Source organism: Aulostomus chinensis, chromosome 1 (assembly GCF_037954235.1).
Source record: "Aulostomus chinensis isolate RoL2024-O1b breed Wild chromosome 1, RoL_Achi_v1.0, whole genome shotgun sequence".
In the NCBI taxonomy this organism is placed as follows: Eukaryota; Metazoa; Chordata; class Actinopteri; order Syngnathiformes; family Aulostomidae; genus Aulostomus; species Aulostomus chinensis.
Window position 1 is genome coordinate 8,263,968 of NC_141320.1, and position 10,083 is coordinate 8,274,050.

The window sequence follows — 10,083 nt, forward strand, 5'->3', positions numbered from 1 at the left end:
GATATTTAGCATTATCATGATTTTTGGATTAGAATGAGATTTTGTACCCTTTATCCCACCCCCACACACACATAATCCATAGCAAGTGTTGATCAGTGAAAGTGATTGTAACATGAAGTGTTATGAGCTCAACTGAATTTTTTTTTCTTTTTGGAGAAGATGTATATGGCAAACTGTGGCTTCAGAGTGAGAGATGTTCAAAGTGCCTCCCGTCTGGCACTGTGGTTCATCAGTGGCTGAGTGGAGAGGAGAGGATGATGTGTAGTTAGTTAGAGAAATGGTCAGAAGTCATCAAGACATGTCTTGATAGAAATCGATGTGTAATACCCTCATGTCGCAGGAGAATTTGTGAGTGATAGATGGATGTATTTCCAAAGCAGTGTGATGTGTATTTGTGACTTGTGTACTTTGTGTTTGAGAGCATGTAGTTTATGAATAGGTAGCCTCTCCCTATCCTATCACAGGTGACAGCTGTTGCTGTAGATGCACCTGTCCCACTACTCTCTGTTACCTGTGTGAGAGTGGAGAGGTGCAGAGTGGAGGTTTCCATGAGAACAGTAGGGTTAACCCCTGGGCTAAGTGTGCTGCACAGTGTGAGTGCAGAGCTGAGAGCTGGCCCATTAAGAACCCCTCCCTTCTCTGCTCGCTCTCTGCCATCTGTGTCAGAGCTGAGAGCAGAGCTGAGAGCAGAGCTGCCAGCTGGCCCATTAAGAACCCCTCCCCCGCTGCACTTTCTTTGATCTGTGCTAGAGTGGAGAGAGTGGAGGATGAAGAGAAATGTAGTGTGTAAAAGCTGAATAACTCGGCCTACGTTGGTCAAAAGTAACACAAAATACCAAATTTTGTTAGGGATTTTTGTCAGGAATACAGTGGTGTGTTTTCTGAAGCTGTGCAATGTATGGTATAGACGTGAGAAGCATTTGTTTGACAGTATGTACCTGGGAGGACACGCTCTCCCCATAGACTTCCATTATAACGTGAATTTTTGTCGCAACTTTGACGGCTTATAAAACGGAAACCGAGCGATTCATATAAAATTCTTACTGAACTTTTAATCAGCAACGTCGGGAGAGTACTGTGTGAAAGTTTGGAAGCGATACCATTTACGGTTTAGGAGGAGATAGATTTTGTTCGGAGGGTGCGATGGTGAAAAATTGGACGTTTGTGTCCAAATTGTGGACATCCTGTTGGAGTTAGGTCAGGGGTCAGAGTGTACGAATTTTTCGTCTTGATGAGACGAATCCAGCGGTGTTGGTCCCATGTCGGTGGGACATTCCTCGGGGAAGTTATTGACGTAAACGTGTTTTTGGCTTGCTAGGTGGCGCTGTTGAGTTTTGCGTTAAATTTTTTTTTTAAATATAAAATTTTTCGCCGGACCGGACGTGCGTGCCAAAATTCAGCGAATTTCATGCATGTTCAGGGGGTGTAATTAAGGGTTTTTTTGGCGGCGGAACCGGAAAGAATAATAAAGAAGAAAAAAACGAAGCAATTTCAGATATAATTTTGCCACCATTGGTTTCAATGGGGGACCTCACCCCCCTCTCCCCCCCGGACCCCCCTGTGATGTTTTTAGAGGCCTGTGATGCTCCTAAGTGTGTGTTTTTACTGCTTTTAGCGCTGACTTCGTGTCTCTCTGACTTCGAAACATAATAGGGTCTTCGCCCAGAAGTACCTTCTGGCTCAGGCCCTAATAAAACGGAGCAATTTCAGATATAATTTTTGCCACCATTGGTTTCAATGGGGGACCTCACCCCCCGTCCCCCCCCGGACCCCCCTGTGATGTTTTTAGAGGCCTGTGATGCTCCTAAGTGTGTGTTTTTACTGCTTTTAGCGCTGACTTCGTGTCTCTCTGACTTCGAAACATAATAGGGTCTTCGCCCAGAAGTACCTTCTGGCTCAGGCCCTAATAATTAAAGCTGCAAGCAGCGTTGTTAGGGCCTGAGCCCCTGCGCGGCCTACGGCCGCGTCCTTGACACCGGCCCGAATCCAACGGTGTAATCGGCAAATCCCTAGGCCTTGTAGTTTAGGAGATACAAGCCTCAGTGCGCTGCACAGTGTGAGTGCAGAGCTGAGAGCCGGCCCTTTAAGAGCCCCTCCCTTCTCTGCTCGCTCTCTGCCATCTCTGTCAGAGCTGAGAGCAGAGCTGAGAGCAGAGCTGCTAGCTGGCCCTTTAAGAACCCCTCCCCCGCTGCACTGTGTCTGATCTGTGCTGGAGTGGAGAGAGTGGAGGATTAAGAGAAATGTAGTGTGTAAAAGGTGAATAAGTCGGCATACGTTGATCAAAAGTCACACAAAATACCATATTTTTGTAGGGATTTTTGTCAGGAATACAGTGGTGTGTTTTTAAAAGCTGTGGAATGTATGGTGTAGATGTGAGAAGCATTTGTTTGACAGTATGTACCCTGAGAGGACACGCTCTCCCCATAGACTTCCATTGTAAGGCGAAAAGTGTCTCCCCCACTTTGACGGCTCATAAAATCCAAACCGAGCGCGTAGTATATTAACCTTGAACAACTTTTAATCAGCACAGTTGGGAGAGTAATGTGTGAAAGTTTGGAAGACCTGGCATTTACGGTTTAGGAGGAGATAGATTTTGTTCGGGGCGCAAAATTGTCCAAAATTAGACATTCGTGTCCAAATTGTGGACATCCTGTTACAGTTAGGTCAGGGGTGTGAGTGTATGATTTATCCGTCTTGATGAGACGAGTTCAATGGTGTTTGTCCCATGTCTGTAGGACATTCCTACAGTCTGTGGCGTGGTTTTTTGTGTATGTAGGTGGCGCTATTGAGTAGAGCGCCTCTTTTTTTTTTAATTATCGAATTTTTCGCCGCACCCGATGTGCTTACCAAATTTGGTGAGTTTTCATGCATGTTTAGGGGGTCAAATTTACTTTTGAAGTGGCGAGTGTGACTTCGAAACATAATAGGGTCTTCGCCAGGGACTGGCTCAGGCCCTAATAATAATAAAAAAACTTTGCAATTTCAGATAAAATTTTTGCCACCATTGGTTTCAATGGGGGACCTCACCCCCCTGTCCCCCCCCGGACCCTCCTGTCATGTTTTTAGAGGCCTGTGATGCTCCTAAGTGTGTGTTTTTACTGCTTTTAGCGCTGACTTCGTGTCTCTCTGACTTCGAAACATAATAGGGTCTTCGCCCAGAAGTACCTTCTGGCTCAGGCCCTAATTAAAGCTGCAAGCAGCGTTGTTAGGGCCTGAGCCCCCGCCTAACTGCGGCCGGATCGCCGGCCCGAATCCAACGGTGTAATCGGCAAATCCCTAGGCCTTGTAGTTTAGGAGATACGAGCCTCAGTTCGCTGCACAGTGCGAGTGCAGAGCTGAGAGCCGGCCCTTTAAGAGCCCCTCCCTTCTCTGCTCGCTCTCTGCCATCTGTGTCAGAGTGGAGAGCAGAGGAGGATTTGGCAGTTTTACTGACAAACACAGTCATAACTCAGCATATGTTGGTCAAAAGTTGAAAGTAAAGACATCAGTGCGTAGAGTTTTCTGTCAGGAATTCAATGGTATGCTTTTTGAAGGTGTGAGTGTTTTAGTTTAGAAGCTACAAGTGTTTGTTTGAGAGTATGTACATGAGGGCAGAGACCCTCCAATTGTGGTTTCCATGACAACAGTAAACAAATCTCTGCCATCTCTGTCAGAGCTGAGAGCTGAGCTGCCAGCTGGCCCATTAAAAACCCCTCCCCCGCTGCACTTTCTTTTATCTGTACTAGAGTGGAGAGAGTGGAGGATTCAGAGAAATGTAGTGTGTAAAAGCTGAATAAGTCGGCATACGTTAGTCAAAAGTCACACAAAATACAATATTTTTGTAGGGATTTTTGTCAGGAATACAGTGGTGTGTTTTCTGAAGCTGTGCAATGCATGGTATAGACGTGAGAAGCATTTGTTTGACAGTATGTACCTGAGAGGACACGCTCTCCCCATAGACTTCCATTATAACGTGAATTTTTGTCGCAACTTTGACGGCTTATAAAATCCAAACCGAGCGCGTAGTATATTATTCTTACTGAACTTTTAATCAGCAAAGTCGGGAGAGTAATGTGTGAAAGTTTGGAAGCGATACCATTTACGGTTTAGGAGGAGATAGATTTTGTTCGGAGGGTGCGATGGTGAAAAATTGGACGTTTGTGTCCAAATTGTGGACATCCTGTTGGAGTTAGGTCAGGGGTCAGAGTGTATGAATTTTTCGTCTTGATGAGACGAATCCAGCGGTGTTGGTCCCATGTCTGTGGGACATTCCTCGGGGAAGTTATTGACGTAAACGTGTTTTTGGCTTGCTAGGTGGCGCTGTTGAGTTTTGCGTTAAATTTTTTTTTAAAATATAAAATTTTTCGCCGGACCGGATGTGCGTGCAAAAATTCAGCGAATTTCATGCATGTTCAGGGGGTGTAATTAAGGGTTTTTTTGGCGGCGGAACCGGAAAGAATAAGAAGAAGAAGATTAAAGCTGCAAGCAGCGTTGTTAGGGCCTGAGCCCCCGCGCGGCCTACGGCCGCGTCCTTGACACTGGCCCGAATCCAATGGTGTAATCGGCAAATCCCTAGGCCTTGTAGTTTAGGAGATACGAGCCTCAGTGCGCTGCACAGTGTGAGAGCAGAGCTGAGAGCCGGCCCTTTAAGAGCCCCTCCCTTCTCTGCTCGCTCTCTGCCATCTGTGTCAGAGCTGAGAGCAGAGCTGAGAGCAGAGCTGCCAGCTGGCCCTTTAAGAACCCCTCCCCCGCTGCACTGTGTCTGAACTGTGCTGGAGTGGAGAGAGTGGAGGATTCAGAGAAATGTGTGTAAAAGCTGAATAAGTCAGCATACGTTGGTCAAAAGTCACACAAAATACCATATTTTTGTAGGGATTTTTGTCAGGAATACAGTGGTGTGTTTTTAAAAGCTGTGGAATGTATGGTGTAGATGTGAGAAGCATTTGTTTGAGAGTATGTACCCTGAGAGGACACGCTCTCCCCATAGACTTCCATTGTAAGGCGAAAAGTGTCTCCCCCACTTTGACGGCTCATAAAATCCAAACCGAGCGCGTAGTATATTAACCTTGAACAACTTTTAATCAGCACAGTTGGGAGAGTAATGTGTGAAAGTTTGGAAGCCCTGGCATTTACGGTTTAGGAGGAGATAGATTTTGTTCGGGGCGCAAAATTGTCCAAAATTAGACATTCGTGTCCAAATTGTGGACATCCTGTTACAGTTAGGTCAGGGGTGTGAGTGTATGATTTATCCGTCTTGATGAGACGAGTTCAATGGTGTTTGTCCCATGTCTGTAGGACATTCCTACAGTCTGTGGCGTGGTTTTTTGTGTATGTAGGTGGCGCTATTGAGTAGAGCGCCTCTTTTTTTTTTAATTATCGAATTTTTCGCCGCACCCGATGTGCTTACCAAATTTGGTGAGTTTTCATGCATGTTTAGGGCGTCAAATTTACTTTTGAAGTGGCGAGTGTGACTTCGAAACATAATAGGGTCTTCGCCAGGGACTGGCTCAGGCCCTAATTAAAGCTGCAAGCAGCGTTGTTAGGGCCTGAGCCCCCGCCTAACCGCGGCCGGATCGCCGGCCCGAATTCAACGGTGTAATCGGCAAATCCCTAGGCCTTGTAGTTTAGGAGATACGAGCCTCAGTGCGCTGCACAGTGTGAGAGCAGAGCTGAGACCTGGCCCTTTAAGAGCCCCTCCCTTCTCTGCTCGCTCTCTGCCATCTCTGTCAGAGCTGAGAGCAGAGCTGAGAGCAGAGCTGCCAGCTGGCCCTTTAAGAACCCCTCCCCCGCTGCACTGTGTCTGATCTGTGCTGGAGTGGAGAGAGTGGAGGATTAAGAGAAATGTAGTGTGTAAAAGGTGAATAAGTCGGCATACGTTGGTCAAAAGTCACACAAAATACCATATTTTTGTAGGGATTTTTGTCAGGAATACAGTGGTGTGTTTTTAAAAGCTGTGGAATGTATGGTGTAGATGTGAGAAGCATTTGTTTGAGAGTATGTACCCTGAGAGGACACGCTCTCCCCATAGACTTCCATTGTAAGGCGAAAAGTGTCTCCCCCACTTTGACGGCTCATAAAATCCAAACCGAGCGCGTAGTATATTAACCTTGAACAACTTTTAATCAGCACAGTTGGGAGAGTAATGTGTGAAAGTTTGGAAGCCCTGGCATTTACGGTTTAGGAGGAGATAGATTTTGTTCGGGGAGCAAAATTGTCCAAAATTAGACATTCGTGTCCAAATTGTGGACATCCTGTTACAGTTAGGTCAGGGGTGTGAGTGTATGATTTATCCGTCTTGATGAGACGAGTTCAATGGTGTTTGTCCCATGTCTGTAGGACATTCCTACAGTCTGGGGCGTGGTTTTTTGTGTATGTAGGTGGCGCTATTGAGTAGAGCGCCTCTTTTTTTTTAAATTATCGAATTTTTCGCCGCACCCGATGTGCTTACCAAATTTGGTGAGTTTTCATGCATGTTTAGGGGGTCAAATTTACTTTTGAAGTGGCGAGTGTGACTTCGAAACATAATAGGGTCTTCGCCAGGGACTGGCTCAGGCCCTAAAAATTAAAGCTGCAAGCAGCGTTGTTAGGGCCTGAGCCCCCGCGCGGCCTACGGCCGCGTCCTTGACACCGGCCCCAATCCAACGGTGTAATCGGCAAATCCCTAGGCCTTGTAGTTTAGGAGATACGAGCCTCAGTGCGCTGCACAGTGTGACTGCAGAGCTGAGAGCCGGCCCTTTAAGAGCCCCTCCCTTCTCTGCTCGCTCTCTGCCATCTCTGTCAGAGCTGAGAGCAGAGCTGAGAGCAGAGCTGCCAGCTGGCCCATTAAGAACCCCTCCCCCGCTGCACTGTGTCTGATCTGTGCTAGAGTGGAGAGAGTGGAGGATTCAGAGAAATATAGTGTGTAAAAGCTGAATAAGTCGGCATACGTTGGTCAAAAGTCACACAAAATACCATATTTTTGTAGGGATTTTTGTCAGGAATACAGTGGTGTGTTTTTAACAGCTGTGGAATGTATGGTGTAGATGTGAGAAGCATTTGTTTGAGAGTATGTACCCTGAGAGGACACGCTCTCCCCATAGACTTCCATTGTAAGGCGAAAAGTGTCTCCCCCACTTTGACGGCTCATAACATCCAAACCGAGCGCGTAGTATATTAACCTTGAACAACTTTTAATCAGCACAGTTGGGAGAGTAATGTGTGAAAGTTTGGAAGCCCTGGCATTTACAGTTTAGGAGGAGATAGATTTTGTTCGGGGCGCAAAATTGTCCAAAATTAGACATTCGTGTCCAAATTGTGGACATCCTGTTACAGTTAGGTCAGGGGTGTGAGTGTATGATTTATCCGTCTTGATGAGACGAGTTCAATGGTGTTTGTCCCATGTCTGTAGGACATTCCTACAGTCTGTGGCGTGGTTTTTTGTGTATGTAGGTGGCGCTATTGAGTAGAGCGCCTCTTTTTTTTTTAATTATCGAATTTTTCGCCGCATCCGATGTGCTTACCAAATTTGGTGAGTTTTCATGCATGTTTAGGGGGTCAAATTTACTTTTGAAGTGGCGAGTGTGACTTCGAAACATAATAGGGTCTTCGCCAGGGACTGGCTCAGGCCCTAACAAGCAGCGTTGTTAGGGCCTGAGCCCCCGCGCGGCCTACGGCCGCGTCCTTGACACCGGCCCGAATCCAACGGTGTAATCGGCAAATCCCTAGGCCTTGTAGTTTAGGAGATACGAGCCTCAGTGCGCTGCACAGTGTGACTGCAGAGCTGAGAGCCGGCCCTTTAAGAGCCCCTCCCTTCTCTGCTCGCTCTCTGCTGTCTGTGTCAGAGTGGAGAGCAGAGGAGGATTTGGCAGTTTAACTGTGAAACACAGTCATAACTCTGCATATATGGGTCAAAAGTGGAATGTAAAGACATCAGTGCGTAGAGTTTTTTCTCAGGAATTCAATGGTGTGCTTTTTGAATGTGTGAGTGTTTTAATTTAGAAGCGACAAGTGTTTGTTTGAGAGTATGTACATGAGGGCAGAGAAGCTCCAATTCTGGTTTCCATGACTGCAGTAAACAAATCTCTGCCATGTCTGTCAGAGCTGAGAGCAGAGCTGAGAGCAGAGCTGCCAGCTGGCTCATTAAAAACCCCTCCCCCGCTGCACTTTCTTTGATCTGTGCTAGAGTGGAGAGAGTGGAGGATTAAGAGAAATGTAGTGTGTAAAAGCTGAATAACTCGGCCTACGTTGGTCAAAAGTAACACAAAATACCATATTTTTGTAGGGATTTTTGTCAGGAATACAGTGATATGTTTTTAAAAGCTGTGCGATGTATGGTATAGACGTGAGAAGCATTTGTTTGAGAGTATGTACCCTGAGAGGACACGCTCCCCCCATAGACTTCCATTGTAAGCGTGAAACGTGTCTCCCCCACTTTGAGAGCTTATAAAATCCAAACCGAGCGCGTAGTATATTATTCTTACTGAACTTTTAATCAGCACAGTTGGGAGAGTAATGTGTGAAAGTTTGGAAGCCCTGGCATTTACGGTTTAGGAGGAGATAGATTTTGTTCGGGGAGTAAAAAAAGTCCTGATTTTGACAGTTTTGTCCAATTTGTGGACATTCTGTTGGAGATAGGTGAGGGGTCAGAGTGTAAGAATTGTTCGTCTTGATGAGACGAGTCCAACGGTGTTGGTCCCATGTCTGTGGGAGTTTTGTGTGAGGAGTTATAGCGCGCGAAATTAAAAAAAATTATCTTTTTTTTGTGTGGCTCCCTAGGTGGCGCTATAGACTTTAGTGGCGTTTTTGTTTTTGATTAGTGAATGTTGAGACATACCGAACGATTGTGGCAAATTTCAGCGAATTTCATGCATGTTCAGGGGGTCAAATTAGATTATGCGCGTTATGCGCATTATGCGCATATAGCGCGCACTCATTGAGAGCAAGAACAGTATAATACCAGGTTTTGAATGGGTGTGTATGTGAAAACTGGCTCCGGGCCGTCTGGCCCAGTTGCCTCATGGGTGTTGGGGGGGCCTGGGACACTGTTTAGTGTGTGTTTTTAGTGTTTTTAGTGCTGCTAATGTGTTGCTCTGCCGAGCAAACATAATAGGGTCTTCGCCAGAAGTACCTTCTGGCTCAGGCCCTAAAAACGCAGCAATTTCAGATATAATTTTGCCACCATTGGTTTCAATGGGGGACCTCACCCCCCGTCCCCCCCCGGACCCCCCTGTGATGTTTTTAGAGGCCTGTCATGCTCCTAAGTGTGTGTTTTTACTGCTTTTAGCGCTGACTTCGTGTCTCTCTGACTTCGAAACATAATAGGGTCTTCGCCCAGAAGTACCTTCTGGCTCAGGCCCTAATAAAACGCAGCAATTTCAGATATAATTTTTGCCACCATTGTTTTCAATGGGGGACCTCACCCCCTGTCCCCCCCCGGACCCCCCTGTGATGTTTTTAGAGGCCTGTGATGCTCCTAAGTGTGTGTTTTTACTGCTTTTAGCGCTGACTTCGTGTCTCTCTGACTTCGAAACATAATAGGGTCTTCGCCCAGAAGTACCTTCTGGCTCAGGCCCTAATAATTAAAGCTGCAAGCAGCGTTGTTAGGGCCTGAGCCCCCGCCTAACCGCGGCCGGATCGCCGGCCCCAATCCAACGGTGTAATCGGCAAATCCCTAGGCCTTGTAGTTTAGGAGATACGAGCCTCAGCGCGCTGCACAGCGTGACTGCAGAGCTGAGAGCCGGCCCTTTAAGAGCCCCTCCCTTCTCTGCTCGCTCTCTGCCATCTGTGTCAGAGTGGAGAGCAGAGGAGGATTTGGCAGTTTTACTGGGAAAACCAGTCATAACTCTGCATATGTGGGTCAAAAGTGCAATGTAAAGACATCAGTGCGTAGAGTTTTTTGTCAGGAATTCAATGGTGTGTTTTTTAAAGATGTGGGTCTTTTAATGTACAAGCTAGAAGTGTTTGTTTGAGAATATATACCATGAGAGCAGAGATGCTCCCTTTCTGTTTCCATGACAACAGTAAACAAATCTCTGCCATCTGTATTAGACTGAAGGGCAGAGGAGGACTTTGCCAGTTTTACTGTTAAAAACAGTCATTTACTCTCCATATGTTGGCCAATAGTAA